Source organism: Scyliorhinus torazame, chromosome 23, assembly GCF_047496885.1.
Source record: "Scyliorhinus torazame isolate Kashiwa2021f chromosome 23, sScyTor2.1, whole genome shotgun sequence".
NCBI lineage: Eukaryota > Metazoa > Chordata > Chondrichthyes > Carcharhiniformes > Scyliorhinidae > Scyliorhinus > Scyliorhinus torazame.
The window spans coordinates 16,810,319-16,826,385 of NC_092729.1; positions in this window are offsets into that span (position 1 = coordinate 16,810,319).

Genomic DNA, 16,067 nt, shown 5'->3' on the forward strand with positions numbered 1-16,067 from the left:
GAGGTGAGTAGTTAGTTTAAAAGCACTTACCTTTACAGGAGCAGCCCTTTGGATTTCGGCGGCAGCGGTGCGCAGGGGCCTTCTTGGAGGTGAGTAGTGAATTTAAAAGCACTTACCTTTGCAGGAGCAGCCCTTTGGATTTCGGCGGCAGCGGTGCGCAGGGGCCTTCTGGGAGGTGAGTAGTTAGTTTAAAAGCACTTACCTTTACAGGAGCAGCCCTTTGGATTTCGGCGGCAGCGGTGCGCAGGGGCCTTCTTGGAGGTGAGTAGTGAATTTAAAAGCACTTACCTTTGCAGGAGCAGCCCTTTGGATTTCGGCGGCAGCGGTGCGCAGGGGCCTTCTGGGAGGTGAGTAGTTAGTTTAAAAGCACTTACCTTTACAGGAGCAGCCCTTTGGATTTCGGCGGCAGCGGTGCGCAGGGGCCTGGGAGGTGAGTAGTTAGTTTAAAAGCACTTACCTTTACAGGAGCAGCCCTTTGGATTTCGGCGGCAGCGGTGCGCAGGGGCCTTCTGGGAGGTGAGTAGTTAGTTTAAAAGCACTTACCTTTACAGGAGCAGCCCTTTGGATTTCGGCGGCAGCGGTGCGCAGGGGCCTTCTTGGAGGTGAGTAGTGAATTTAAAAGCACTTACCTTTGCAGGAGCAGCCCTTTGGATTTCGGCGGCAGCGGTGCGCAGGGGCCTTCTGGGAGGTGAGTAGTTAGTTTAAAAGCACTTACCTTTACAGGAGCAGCCCTTTGGCTTTCGGCGGCAGCGGTGCGCAGGGGCCTTCTTGGAGGTGAGTAGTGAATTTAAAAGCACTTACCTTTGCAGGAGCAGCCCTTTGGATTTCGGCGACAGCGGTGCGCAGGGGCCTTCTGGGAGGTGAGTAGTTAGTTTAAAAGCACTTACCTTTACAGGAGCAGTCCTTTGGATTTCGGCGGCAGCGGTGCGCAGGGGCCTTCTTGGAGGTGAGTAGTGAATTTAAAAGCACTTACCTTTGCAGGAGCAGCCCTTTGGATTTCGGCGGCAGCGGTGCGCAGGGGCCTTCTGGGAGGTGAGTAGTTAGTTTAAAAGCACTTACCTTTACAGGAGCAGCCCTTTGGATTTCGGCGGCAGCGGTGCGCAGGGGCCTTCTTGGAGGTGAGTAGTGAATTTAAAAGCACTTACCTTTGCAGGAGCAGCCCTTTGGATTTCGGCGGCAGCGGTGCGCAGGGGCCTTCTGGGAGGTGAGTAGTTAGTTTAAAAGCACTTACCTTTACAGGAGCAGCCCTTTGGATTTCGGCGGCAGCGGTGCGCAGGGGCCTTCTTGGAGGTGAGTAGTGAATTTAAAAGCACTTACCTTTGCAGGAGCAGCCCTTTGGATTTCGGCGGCAGCGGTGCGCAGGGGCCTTCTGGGAGGTGAGTAGTTAGTTTAAAAGCACTTACCTTTACAGGAGCAGCCCTTTGGATTTCGGCGGCAGCGGTGCGCAGGGGCCTGGGAGGTGAGTAGTTAGTTTAAAAGCACTTACCTTTACAGGAGCAGCCCTTTGGATTTCGGCGGCAGCGGTGCGCAGGGGCCTTCTGGGAGGTGAGTAGTTAGTTTAAAAGCACTTACCTTTACAGGAGCAGCCCTTTGGATTTCGGCGGCAGCGGTGCGCAGGGGCCTTCTTGGAGGTGAGTAGTGAATTTAAAAGCACTTACCTTTGCAGGAGCAGCCCTTTGGATTTCGGCGGCAGCGGTGCGCAGGGGCCTTCTGGGAGGTGAGTAGTTAGTTTAAAAGCACTTACCTTTACAGGAGCAGCCCTTTGGATTTCGGCGGCAGCGGTGCGCAGGGGCCTTCTGGGAGGTGAGTAGTTAGTTTAAAAGCACTTACCTTTACAGGAGCAGCCCTTTGGATTTCGGCGGCAGCGGTGCGCAGGGGCCTTCTTGGAGGTGAGTAGTGAATTTAAAAGCACTTACCTTTGCAGGAGCAGCCCTTTGGATTTCGGCGGCAGCGGTGCGCAGGGGCCTTCTGGGAGGTGAGTAGTTAGTTTAAAAGCACTTACCTTTACAGGAGCAGCCCTTTGGATTTCGGCGGCAGCGGTGCGCAGGGGCCTTCTTGGAGGTGAGTAGTGAATTTAAAAGCACTTACCTTTGCAGGAGCAGCCCTTTGGATTTCGGCGGCAGCGGTGCGCAGGGGCCTTCTGGGAGGTGAGTAGTGAATTTAAAAGCACTTACCTTTGCAGGAGCAGCCCTTTGGATTTCGGCGGCAGCGGTGCGCAGGGGCCTTCTGGGAGGTGAGTAGTTAGTTTAAAAGCACTTACCTTTACAGGAGCAGCCCTTTGGATTTCGGCGGCAGCGGTGCGCAGGGGCCTTCTTGGAGGTGAGTAGTGAATTTAAAAGCACTTACCTTTGCAGGAGCAGCCCTTTGGATTTCGGCGGCAGCGGTGCGCAGGGGCCTTCTGGGAGGTGAGTAGTTAGTTTAAAAGCACTTACCTTTACAGGAGCAGCCCTTTGGATTTCGGCGGCAGCGGTGCGCAGGGGCCTGGGAGGTGAGTAGTTAGTTTAAAAGCACTTACCTTTACAGGAGCAGCCCTTTGGATTTCGGCGGCAGCGGTGCGCAGGGGCCTTCTGGGAGGTGAGTAGTTAGTTTAAAAGCACTTACCTTTACAGGAGCAGCCCTTTGGATTTCGGCGGCAGCGGTGCGCAGGGGCCTTCTTGGAGGTGAGTAGTGAATTTAAAAGCACTTACCTTTGCAGGAGCAGCCCTTTGGATTTCGGCGGCAGCGGTGCGCAGGGGCCTTCTGGGAGGTGAGTAGTTAGTTTAAAAGCACTTACCTTTACAGGAGCAGCCCTTTGGATTTCGGCGGCAGCGGTGCGCAGGGGCCTTCTTGGAGGTGAGTAGTGAATTTAAAAGCACTTACCTTTGCAGGAGCAGCCCTTTGGATTTCGGCGGCAGCGGTGCGCAGGGGCCTTCTGGGAGGTGAGTAGTTAGTTTAAAAGCACTTACCTTTACAGGAGCAGCCCTTTGGATTTCGGCGGCAGCGGTGCGCAGGGGCCTTCTTGGAGGTGAGTAGTGAATTTAAAAGCACTTACCTTTGCAGGAGCAGCCCTTTGGATTTCGGCGGCAGCGGTGCGCAGGGGCCTTCTGGGAGGTGAGTAGTTAGTTTAAAAGCACTTACCTTTACAGGAGCAGCCCTTTGGATTTCGGCGGCAGCGGTGCGCAGGGGCCTTCTTGGAGGTGAGTAGTGAATTTAAAAGCACTTACCTTTGCAGGAGCAGCCCTTTGGATTTCGGCGGCAGCGGTGCGCAGGGGCCTTCTGGGAGGTGAGTAGTTAGTTTAAAAGCACTTACCTTTACAGGAGCAGCCCTTTGGATTTCGGCGGCAGCGGTGCGCAGGGGCCTTCTTGGAGGTGAGTAGTGAATTTAAAAGCACTTACCTTTGCAGGAGCAGCCCTTTGGATTTCGGCGGCAGCGGTGCGCAGGGGCCTTCTGGGAGGTGAGTAGTTAGTTTAAAAGCACTTACCTTTACAGGAGCAGCCCTTTGGATTTCGGCGGCAGCGGTGCGCAGGGGCCTTCTTGGAGGTGAGTAGTGAATTTAAAAGCACTTACCTTTGCAGGAGCAGCCCTTTGGATTTCGGCGGCAGCGGTGCGCAGGGGCCTTCTGGGAGGTGAGTAGTTAGTTTAAAAGCACTTACCTTTACAGGAGCAGCCCTTTGGATTTCGGCGGCAGCGGTGCGCAGGGGCCTTCTGGGAGGTGAGTAGTTAGTTTAAAAGCACTTACCTTTACAGGAGCAGCCCTTTGGATTTCGGCGGCAGCGGTGCGCAGGGGCCTGGGAGGTGAGTAGTTAGTTTAAAAGCACTTACCTTTACAGGAGCAGCCCTTTGGATTTCGGCGGCAGCGGTGCGCAGGGGCCTTCTGGGAGGTGAGTAGTTAGTTTAAAAGCACTTACCTTTACAGGAGCAGCCCTTTGGATTTCGGCGGCAGCGGTGCGCAGGGGCCTTCTTGGAGGTGAGTAGTGAATTTAAAAGCACTTACCTTTGCAGGAGCAGCCCTTTGGTTTTCGGCGGCAGCGGTGCGCAGGGGCCTTCTGGGAGGTGAGTAGTTAGTTTAAAAGCACTTACCTTTACAGGAGCAGCCCTTTGGATTTCGGCGGCAGCGGTGCGCAGGGGCCTTCTGGGAGGTGAGTAGTTAGTTTAAAAGCACTTACCTTTACAGGAGCAGCCCTTTGGATTTCGGCGGCAGCGGTGCGCAGGGGCCTTCTTGGAGGTGAGTAGTGAATTTAAAAGCACTTACCTTTGCAGGAGCAGCCCTTTGGATTTCGGCGGCAGCGGTGCGCAGGGGCCTTCTGGGAGGTGAGTAGTTAGTTTAAAAGCACTTACCTTTACAGGAGCAGCCCTTTGGATTTCGGCGGCAGCGGTGCGCAGGGGCCTTCTTGGAGGTGAGTAGTGAATTTAAAAGCACTTACCTTTGCAGGAGCAGCCCTTTGGATTTCGGCGGCAGCGGTGCGCAGGGGCCTTCTGGGAGGTGAGTAGTTAGTTTAAAAGCACTTACCTTTACAGGAGCAGCCCTTTGGATTTCGGCGGCAGCGGTGCGCAGGGGCCTTCTTGGAGGTGAGTAGTGAATTTAAAAGCACTTACCTTTGCAGGAGCAGCCCTTTGGATTTCGGCGGCAGCGGTGCGCAGGGGCCTTCTGGGAGGTGAGTAGTTAGTTTAAAAGCACTTACCTTTACAGGAGCAGCCCTTTGGATTTCGGCGGCAGCGGTGCGCAGGGGCCTTCTTGGAGGTGAGTAGTGAATTTAAAAGCACTTACCTTTGCAGGAGCAGCCCTTTGGATTTCGGCGGCAGCGGTGCGCAGGGGCCTTCTGGGAGGTGAGTAGTTAGTTTAAAAGCACTTACCTTTACAGGAGCAGCCCTTTGGATTTCGGCGGCAGCGGTGCGCAGGGGCCTTCTTGGAGGTGAGTAGTGAATTTAAAAGCACTTACCTTTGCAGGAGCAGCCCTTTGGATTTCGGCGGCAGCGGTGCGCAGGGGCCTTCTGGGAGGTGAGTAGTTAGTTTAAAAGCACTTACCTTTACAGGAGCAGCCCTTTGGATTTCGGCGGCAGCGGTGCGCAGGGGCCTGGGAGGTGAGTAGTTAGTTTAAAAGCACTTACCTTTACAGGAGCAGCCCTTTGGATTTCGGCGGCAGCGGTGCGCAGGGGCCTTCTGGGAGGTGAGTAGTTAGTTTAAAAGCACTTACCTTTACAGGAGCAGCCCTTTGGATTTCGGCGGCAGCGGTGCGCAGGGGCCTTCTTGGAGGTGAGTAGTGAATTTAAAAGCACTTACCTTTGCAGGAGCAGCCCTTTGGTTTTCGGCGGCAGCGGTGCGCAGGGGCCTTCTGGGAGGTGAGTAGTTAGTTTAAAAGCACTTACCTTTACAGGAGCAGCCCTTTGGATTTCGGCGGCAGCGGTGCGCAGGGGCCTTCTGGGAGGTGAGTAGTTAGTTTAAAAGCACTTACCTTTACAGGAGCAGCCCTTTGGATTTCGGCGGCAGCGGTGCGCAGGGGCCTTCTTGGAGGTGAGTAGTGAATTTAAAAGCACTTACCTTTGCAGGAGCAGCCCTTTGGATTTCGGCGGCAGCGGTGCGCAGGGGCCTTCTGGGAGGTGAGTAGTTAGGTTAAAAGCACTTACCTTTACAGGAGCAGCCCTTTGGATTTCGGCGGCAGCGGTGCGCAGGGGCCTTCTTGGAGGTGAGTAGTGAATTTAAAAGCACTTACCTTTGCAGGAGCAGCCCTTTGGATTTCGGCGGCAGCGGTGCGCAGGGGCCTTCTGGGAGGTGAGTAGTTAGTTTAAAAGCACTTACCTTTACAGGAGCAGCCCTTTGGATTTCGGCGGCAGCGGTGCGCAGGGGCCTTCTTGGAGGTGAGTAGTGAATTTAAAAGCACTTACCTTTGCAGGAGCAGCCCTTTGGATTTCGGCGGCAGCGGTGCGCAGGGGCCTTCTGGGAGGTGAGTAGTTAGTTTAAAAGCACTTACCTTTACAGGAGCAGCCCTTTGGATTTCGGCGGCAGCGGTGCGCAGGGGCCTTCTTGGAGGTGAGTAGTGAATTTAAAAGCACTTACCTTTGCAGGAGCAGCCCTTTGGATTTCGGCGGCAGCGGTGCGCAGGGGCCTTCTGGGAGGTGAGTAGTTAGTTTAAAAGCACTTACCTTTACAGGAGCAGCCCTTTGGATTTCGGCGGCAGCGGTGCGCAGGGGCCTTCTTGGAGGTGAGTAGTGAATTTAAAAGCACTTACCTTTGCAGGAGCAGCCCTTTGGATTTCGGCGGCAGCGGTGCGCAGGGGCCTTCTGGGAGGTGAGTAGTTAGTTTAAAAGCACTTACCTTTACAGGAGCAGCCCTTTGGATTTCGGCGGCAGCGGTGCGCAGGGGCCTTCTTGGAGGTGAGTAGTGAATTTAAAAGCACTTACCTTTGCAGGAGCAGCCCTTTGGATTTCGGCGGCAGCGGTGCGCAGGGGCCTTCTGGGAGGTGAGTAGTTAGTTTAAAAGCACTTACCTTTACAGGAGCAGCCCTTTGGATTTCGGCGGCAGCGGTGCGCAGGGGCCTTCTTGGAGGTGAGTAGTGAATTTAAAAGCACTTACCTTTGCAGGAGCAGCCCTTTGGATTTCGGCGGCAGCGGTGCGCAGGGGCCTTCTGGGAGGTGAGTAGTTAGTTTAAAAGCACTTACCTTTACAGGAGCAGCCCTTTGGATTTCGGCGGCAGCGGTGCGCAGGGGCCTTCTTGGAGGTGAGTAGTGAATTTAAAAGCACTTACCTTTGCAGGAGCAGCCCTTTGGATTTCGGCGGCAGCGGTGCGCAGGGGCCTTCTGGGAGGTGAGTAGTTAGTTTAAAAGCACTTACCTTTACAGGAGCAGCCCTTTGGATTTCGGCGGCAGCGGTGCGCAGGGGCCTTCTTGGAGGTGAGTAGTGAATTTAAAAGCACTTACCTTTGCAGGAGCAGCCCTTTGGATTTCGGCGGCAGCGGTGCGCAGGGGCCTTCTGGGAGGTGAGTAGTTAGTTTAAAAGCACTTACCTTTACAGGAGCAGCCCTTTGGATTTCGGCGGGAACCGGAAGTTCGACCTCTGGCAAGTGCCCCCCCCCCCCAATAAATTCTGGTGGAGAGGAAACCCGAGACACTACACGTGTAGTGTCTCCCACCCGCCCTCCTCCTCTAACCTAATAATAAGACCCATTGGTGTAAGGTAAGTGCCATATTATATTATTATATTATTAGCATTGTGCAGGTCAAGGATTGGAGGTGGAGGAGCAGTCTCTGTCAGCGAGGGAACCTGAGAACATCTCAGAAGGTAAGCAAGTGATTTTTACTTTTATACCTGTTTTTCAAATTGTGTGTGTCGGGGGGAAACTGAAGTGACATCACAGAAAAGCTGTGACCTGAGTGGCTGGTTGGGATTCTAACCTAAATTTTTTTGAGTATTTGGGATCTAATTAAACATAATAACTTAATTATAATTTAGAGGATATCTAAGCCAGAGATCGGAGAATATTATAGTTAGCTATCGCATTTCTATTAGAAATCTAGTGCTAGGAAACAGATAGTTGACAGTAACTTTGAAATTTAAAAAAAGTATTATAAAAAAAAAAAAAAGACAAATTTTAATTTTATTTAATTGACGCAATGTCAGTTAGAGGGGTGCTGTGCTCTGACTGTGAGATGTGGCAGGTCCGGGAGGCTTCCAGTGTCCCGGATGGCTTCATCTGCAGAAAGTGCACCCAACTGCAGCTCCTCACAGACCGCATGGTTCGGTTGGAGCAGCAATTGGATGCACTTAGGAGCATGCAGGTGGCGGAAAGCGTCATAGATCGCAGTTATGTAAGTGTGGTCACACCCAAGGTGCAGGCAGAGAAATGGGTGACCACCAGAAAGGGCAGGCAGTCAGTGCAGGAATCCCCTGTGGTTGTCCCCCTCTCGAACAGATATACCCCTTTGGATACTGTCGGGGGGGATAGCCTATCAGGGGAAAACAGCAGCAGCCAGAGCAGTGGCACCACGGCTGGCTCTGATGTTCAGAAGGGAGGGTCAAAGCGCAGAAGAGTAATAGTTATAGGGGACTCTATAGTCAGGGGCACAGATAGGCGCTTCTGTGGACGTGAAAGAGACTCCAGGATGGTATGTTGCCTCCCTGGTGCCAGGGTCCAGGATGTCTCCGAACGGGTAGAGGGAATCCTGAAGGGGGAGGGCAAACAGGCAGAGGTCGTTGTACATATTGGTACTAACGACATAGGCAGGAAGGGGCATGAGGTCCTGCAGCAGGAGTTCAGGGAGCTAGGCAGAAAGTTAAAAGACAGGACCTCGAGGGTTGTAATCTCGGGATTACTCCCTGTGCCACGTGCCAGTGAGGCTAGAAATAGGAAGATAGAGCAGACAAACACGTGGCTAAACAGCTGGTGTAGGAGGGAGGGTTTCTGTTATCTGGACCACTGGGAGCTCTTCCGGGGCAGGTGTGACCTGTATAAGATGGACGGGTTGCATCTAAACCGGAGAGGCATAAATATCCTGGCCGCGAGGTTTGCTAGTGTCACACGGGAGGGTTTAAACTAGTATGGCAGGGGGGTGGGCACGGGAGCAATAGGTCAGAAGGTGAGAGCATTGAGGGAGAACTAGGGAATAGGGACAGTGTGGCTCTGAGGCAGCGCAGACGGGGAGAAGTTGCTGAACACAGCGGGTCTGGTGGCCTGAAGTGCATATGTTTTAATGCAAGGAGCATTACGGGTAAGGCAGATGAACTTAGAGCTTGGATTACTACTTGGAACTATGATGTTGTTGCCATTACAGAGACCTGGTTGAGGGAAGGGCAGGATTGGCAGCTAAACGTTCCAGGATTTAGATGTTTCAGGCGGGATAGAGGGGGATGTAAAAGGGGAGGCGGAGTTGCGCTACTTGTTCAGGAGAGTATCACAGCTATACAGCGAGAGGACACCTCAGAGGGCAGTGAGGCTATATGGGTAGAGATCAGGAATAAGAAGGGTGCAGTCACAATGTTGGGGGTATACTACAGGCCTCCCAACAGCCAGCGGGAGATAGAGGAGCAGATAGGTAGACAGATTTTGGAAAAGAGTAAAAACAACAGGGTTGTGGTGATGGGAGACTTCAACTTCCCCAATATTGACTGGGACTCACTTAGTGCCAGGGGCTTAGACGGGGCAGAGTTTGTAAGGAGCATCCAGGAGGGCTTCTTAAAACAATATGTAAACAGTCCAACTAGGGAAGGGGCGGTACTGGACCTGGTATTGGGGAATGAGCCCGGCCAGGTGGTAGATGTTTCAGTAGGGGAGCATTTCGGTAACAGTGACCACAATTCAGTAAGTTTTAAAGTACTGGTGGACAAGGATAAGAGTGGTCCGAGGATGAATGTGCTAAATTGGGGGAAGGCTAATTATAACAATATTAGGCGGGAACTGAAGAACATAGATTGGGGGCGGATGTTTGAGGGCAAATCAACATCTGACATGTGGGAGGCTTTCAAGTGTCAGTTGAAAGGAATACAGGACAGGCATGTTCCTGTGAGGAAGAAAGATAAATACGGCAATTTTCGGGAACCTTGGATGACGAGTGATATTGTAGGCCTCGTCAAAAAGAAAAAGGAGGCATTTGTCAGGGCTAAAAGGCTGGGAACAGACGAAGCCTGTGTGGCATATAAGGAAAGTAGGAAGGAACTTAAGCAAGGAGTCAGGAGGGCTAGAAGGGGTCATGAAAAGGCATTGGCAAATAGGGTTAAGGAAAATCCCAAGGCTTTTTACACTTACATAAAAAGTAAGAGGGTAGCCAGGGAAAGGGTTCGCCCACTGAAGGATAGGCAAGGGAATCTATGTGTGGAGCCAGAGGAAATGGGCGAGGTACTAAATGAATACTTTGCATCAGTATTCACCAAAGAGAAGGAATTGGTAGATGTTGAGTCTGGAGAAGGGGGTGTAGATAGCCTGGGTCACATTGTGATCCAAAAAGACGAGGTGTTGGGTGTCTTAAAAAATATTAAAGTAGATAAGTCCCCAGGGCCGGATGGGATCTACCCCAGAATACTGAAGGAGGCTGGAGAGGAAATTGCTGAGGCCTTGACAGAAATCTTTGGATCCTCGCTGTCTTCAGGGGATGTCCCGGAGGACTGGAGAATAGCCAATGTTGTTCCTCTGTTTAAGAAGGGTGGCAGGGATAATCCCGGGAACTACAGGCCGGTGAGCCTTACTTCAGTGGTAGGGAAATTACTGGAGAGAATTCTTCGAGACAGGATCTACTCCCATTTGGAAGCAAATGGACGTATTAGTGAGAGGCAGCACGGTTTTGTGAAGGGGAGGTCGTGTCTCACTAACTTGATAGAGTTTTTCGAGGAGGTCACTAAGATGATTGATGCAGGTAGGGCAGTAGATGTTGTCTATATGGACTTCAGTAAGGCCTTTGACAAGGTCCCTCATGGTAGACTAGTACAAAAGGTGAAGTCACACGGGATCAGGGGTGAACTGGCAAGGTGGATACAGAACTGGCTAGGCCATAGAAGGCAGAGGGTAGCAATGGAGGGATGCTTTTCTAATTGGAGGGCTGTGACCAGTGGTGTTCCACAGGGATCAGTGCTGGGACCTTTGCTCTTTGTAGTATATATAAATGATTTGGAGGAAAATGTAAATGGTCTGATTCGTAAGTTTGCAGACGACACAAAGGTTGGTGGAATTGCGGATAGCGATGAGGACTGTCTGAGGATACAGCAGGATTTAGATTGTCTGGAGACTTGGGCGGAGAGATGGCAGATGGAGTTTAACCTGGACAAATGTGAGGTAATGCATTTTGGAAGGGCTAATGCAGGTAGGGAATATACAGTGAATGGTAGAACCCTCAAGAGTATTGAAAGTCAAAGAGATCTAGGAGTACAGGTCCACAGATCACTGAAAGGGGCTACACAGGTGGAGAAGGTAGTCAAGAAGGCATACGGCATGCTTGCCTTCATTGGCCGGGGCATTGAGTATAAGAATTGGCAAGTCATGTTGCAGCTGTATAGAACCTTAGTTAGGCCACACTTGGAGTATAGTGTTCAATTCTGGTCGCCACACTACCAGAAGGATGTGGAGGCTTTAGAGAGGGTGCAGAAGAGATTTACCAGAATGTTGCCTGGTATGGAGGGCATAAGCTATGAGGAGCGATTGAATAAACTCGGTTTGTTCTCACTGGAACGAAGGAGGTTGAGGGGCGACCTGATAGAGGTATACAAAATTAAGAGGGGCATAGACAGAGTGGATAGTCAGAGGCTTTTCCCCAGGGTAGAGGGGTCAATTACTAGGGGGCATAGGTTTAAGGTGAGAGGGGCAAAGTTTAGAGTAGATGTACGAGGCAAGTTTTTTACGCAGAGGGTAGTGGGTGCCTGGAACTCACTACCGGAGGAGGTAGTGGAGGCAGGGACGATAGGGACATTTAAGGGGCATCTTGACAAATATATGAATAGGATGGGAATAGAAGGATACGGACCCAGGAAGTGTAGAAGATTGTAGTTTAGTCGGGCAGTATGGTCTGCACGGGCTTGGAGGGCCGAAGGGCCTGTTCCTGTGCTGTACATTTCTTTGTTCTTTGTTCTTTGTTCTTTGTTCACCCCTGATCCCGTGTGACTTCACCTTTTGTACTAGTCTACCACGAGGGACCTTGTCAAAGGCCTTACTGAAGTCCATATAGACAACATCTACTGCCCTACCTGCATCAATCATCTTAGTGACCTCCTCGAAAAACTCTATCAAGTTAGTGAGACACGACCTCCCCTTCACAAAACCGTGCTGCCTCTCACTAATACGTCCATTTGCTTCCAAATGGGAGTAAATCCTGTCTCGAAGAATTCTCTCCAGTAATTTCCCTACCACTGAAGTAAGGCTCACCGGCCTGTAGGTCCCGGGATTATCCTTGCTACCCTTCTTAAACAGAGGAACAACATTGGCTATTCTCCAGTCCTCCGGGACATCCCCTGAAGACAGCGAGGATCCAAATAATTCTGTCAAGGCCTCAGCAATTTCCTCTCCAGCCTCCTTCAGTATTCTGGGGTAGATCCCATCAGGCCCTGGGGACTTATCTACCTTAATATTTTTTAAGACACCCAACACCTCGTCTTTTTGGATCACAATGTGACCCAGGCTATCTACACCCCCTTCTCCAGACTCAACATCTACCAATCCCTTCTCTTTGGTGAATACTGATGCAAAGTATTCATTTAGTACCTTGCCCACTTCCTCTGGCTCCGCACATAGATTCCCTTGCCTATCCTTCAGTGGGCCAATCCTTTCCCTGGCTACCCTCTTGCTTTTTATGTACGTGTAAAAAGCCTTGGGATTTTCCTTAACCCTATTTGCCAATGACTTTTCATGACCCCTTCTAGCCCTCCTGACTCCTTGCTTAAGTTCCTTCCTACTTTCCTTATATGCCACACAGGCTTCGTCTGAAACACGTCACGTAAAGTTGGCAACCTTGTCTTTCATTCAGGCCCACATTGGTTACCCGGCAGAATTGTGGTGAAGACTGGTCCAGTCTCATACATGTTGGAATTGCAAAGCAGACGAGTGAGGAAGTACTTGGACCATTTAAAGAGGTGAGAGGTCACACAGCCAATGTTTGAACAGTTGGAACCAGTTGGTATTACCACTGTCCCCGTTGCAGAGCCGGAAAAGAGGGAACTGGGGAGTTCCATGGAGGACCCGCCGATGACCCCGATGGAGCTGGAGAGATGGTAATCCACGAACTGCTGACAATGACACTGTGCCATTGGTGGAGGATCCGGGTTGTGGACTGAGGCGATACACCATGCCTCCGAAGTTCCTGGGAGATCCATCCTCTGAAAGGCTGTTCTAAATTGCCTCTTTTTCATGTCTCAAGCTTTTCTGAGATAGTTGATGCAAAATGACTCATGTTTTATGTATTTTAGAGGGACATTAATGGGTAGGAATGTAATAGCGCTGCTCGTTTCAGGGGTGACCCCTTGCGATCCACGTGACCAGCTCGAGGCCTCTCATGTGTGAGCTTGGACTGCGACCAATGGGGAAAACGTGGGGAACCTGGAGCAGGGAGCCTGACACTGTGGACCCGTGAGTCCCAGAGTAAAAAGCTGCTTCAGGTACCTCTGTGCCTGTAATTAGTTCCCCCATCCTTGTTCTCAATACACCCGAGTTGTTCTACAGGAAGTGTCCGCAGTGTTGCCTCAAACCACCAGTTTCAGGTTCACCGTTACTGAGACGGGCTTTTCAATTCCGGATACTGAGAAGGTCAATGAAGTTGTGATTGAAACGGCCACTGACAGCTCCATCCTCACCCCTGGTGTGAGGCTCCAGGTCGATTTGGAGGAGGGGATGCAGCTCTGTGACCATCGCCATGTTGAATCAGAGTCACCTCAATCCTGCTCCTTCATTAGGTGTAGGATTGAGTTTGATTCGATCCATGAGCTCACAGAACCACGGAAACAGACATTGCACATTAATGCCCTTCGGCCCATCGAGTCTGCCATGACGCATGGAAAATATCTGGCCGACAGATCTAACCCATTTACTAGTACCAGGCCTATAGCCTTGAATTTTATGACGTGCCAAGTGCTCATGAAGGTACTTTTTAAAACATAAATTTGGAGTAACCAATTCATTGTTTTTTCAATTAAGGGGCATTTTGGCGTGGCTAATCCACCTACTTTGCACACCTTTGGGTTGTGGGGGCGAAACCCCCGCAAACACAGGGAGAATGTGCAAACTCCACTTGGACAGTGACCCAGAGCCGAGATCGAACCTGGGACCTTGGCGCCATGAGGCAGCAGTGCTAACCATTGCGCCACCGTGCTGCCCTTTCAAGGTACGCTTTGAAGGATGTGAGGCAACTCGCCTCTACCACCCTCCCAGGCAGTGTGTTCCAGACCATCACCACCCTCTGGTAAAAAAGGGTTTTTCCTCAAATCCCTCCTATCACTACTGCCCCTCACCTTGAACTGTCTCCCCTCAAAACTTACGATTCAACTAATGGGCACAGCTACTACCTATCCAACCTGTTTATGCCCCCCCATAATCTTGCACACCTCGCTCAGGTCGCCCCTCAGTCCTCTCTGTTACAGTGAAACAACCCCAGCCTATCCAAACTCTTTTCATAACTTAAATGTTCCATCCCATGCAACATCCTTCTGAATCGGCTCCACACTCCTTCCAGTTCAATCACAACCTTTGTGTAATGTGGCGATCAGAAATGCAAATACTACTTCAGCTGTGGCCAAAATTCTACTGAACTCGAACATGAGCTCCTTGGTTGACAAACCTTTCTTGTAAACCTGGATTGGTCGGACAGAGCATCCCCCACCCCACCCCTTCTCTTCAAAGAGGTTCTCCTCTCTGCACCCTCGCCTTTATTTGTTGGCCATGTTACAGACCCAGATACACTGCAACAACAGTCCTCATACAATGTCCAGAGCTGGGTCCCCAAACCTCTATCCTCCCTGAATGTCTGCAGCAGGACATAAGACAACCTCCAGAAACCCGTCCACAGCATCTCTCCTGACTCTACAATAACAGATCTAGGCAAGTAATGGAAATGAACTCATTTCACATTCATTGGAAATTGACATGGGGATGTGTAAATCGGTGAGTGAGATTGTGGAGAATTTAAATTACAGAATGAGAATATTGCTAGTGAGATGCTGCCCAGACTGGGAACCAATGTAGATCGATGAGCACAGGAATGATCTGTGACTGGGATTGGGTGAGGATTAGTATATGGACAGCAGGTTGTGGATGAGCTATGCTTCATGTAGATTTGTAACATGAATTGCGCGACGAGACTATCATTTAATTAGTCGAGTCTGGAAATTACAGAGACACATAGAACATAGAACAGAGAACATACAGTGCAGAAAGAGGCCGTTCGGCCCATCAAGCCTGCACCGACCCACTTAATCCCTGACTTCCACCCTATTGCCGTAATCCAATAACCCGTCCTAACCTTTTTGGCCACTAAGGGCAATTTATCATGGCCAATCTACCCAGCCTGCACATCTTTGGACTGTGGGAGGAAACCAGAGCACCCGGAGCAAACCCACGCAGACACGGGGAGAACGTGCAGACTCCGCACAGACAGTGACCCAGCGGGGATTCGAACCTGGGACCCTGGCGCTGTGAAGCCACAGTGCTATCCACTTGTGCTACCGTGCTGCCCTTATGCATTTGGAATGTAGGGAACATCTGGATATACATAATTGCAGTGTCAAAGGGAGTGTGCAGTGTGGGACAGTCGCCAACATCAACCGGAGAGCGGAGTGGAGCCAATGGATGGAGATTGGCCTGGGTGACTAGAACGGGAACTTGGATTCAATATTTCCAACATGTCAATGACGAGATACACTTAAAATGGTTCATGCAATAAATGTATGAACAGGGAGACTTACCAGGTACACCAATAATAGCCAGGATAGGATAATATCCGGCTTGAATGATCAGAAGTGTGCCGAGGAACAGAGTTGATGAAGGCAAACCGTTGGAAGAAAAATAGAACAGACCCGTGGTGAAACCCCTGTCCATTGTTGTAACGTTCCGATCGATTTTTGCCAGATTCTGCTCCATTGCTGTCACGTTCCGATCGATAGTTCCCAGATTCTGATACTTTGCTGTCACGTTCCGATCGATTTTTGCCAGATTCCGATCAATTGCTGGAACGTTCCGATCGATTGCTTACAGATTCTGCTCCCTCCTCTCGGCCTCTCTGCAGCCGCTGATCTCTGTCAGTCTTGTTGTTGATGCTCCCGCTGACAGTGTGTGCTAACACATTGAAAGGAATCCCTTATTAGTAGAAGAGTGAACCCCCCCCCCCCCCCCCGCCGCCACAGTGATACAATTAGGACCCATGGAGACTGACATTAATTGCAGTCACTGAACAAACAGGTTAATTTAACCACTTCCAATCCAACACTTTTTATATCACAATGAAGTAGAAGATTAACCAGCTAGATTGGCTGTGTGAGAGTGACTGATGAATCGAATGTTGAAAATAGTGGCAACAATAACCGTAATATTCAATCCTCATTGATATATGAGTGGTTCCAGGGGACTGGAGGATTATTAATGTCCCATCCTGTTTATAAAAGGAGAGAGAAATGAACCCTGGAGTGATA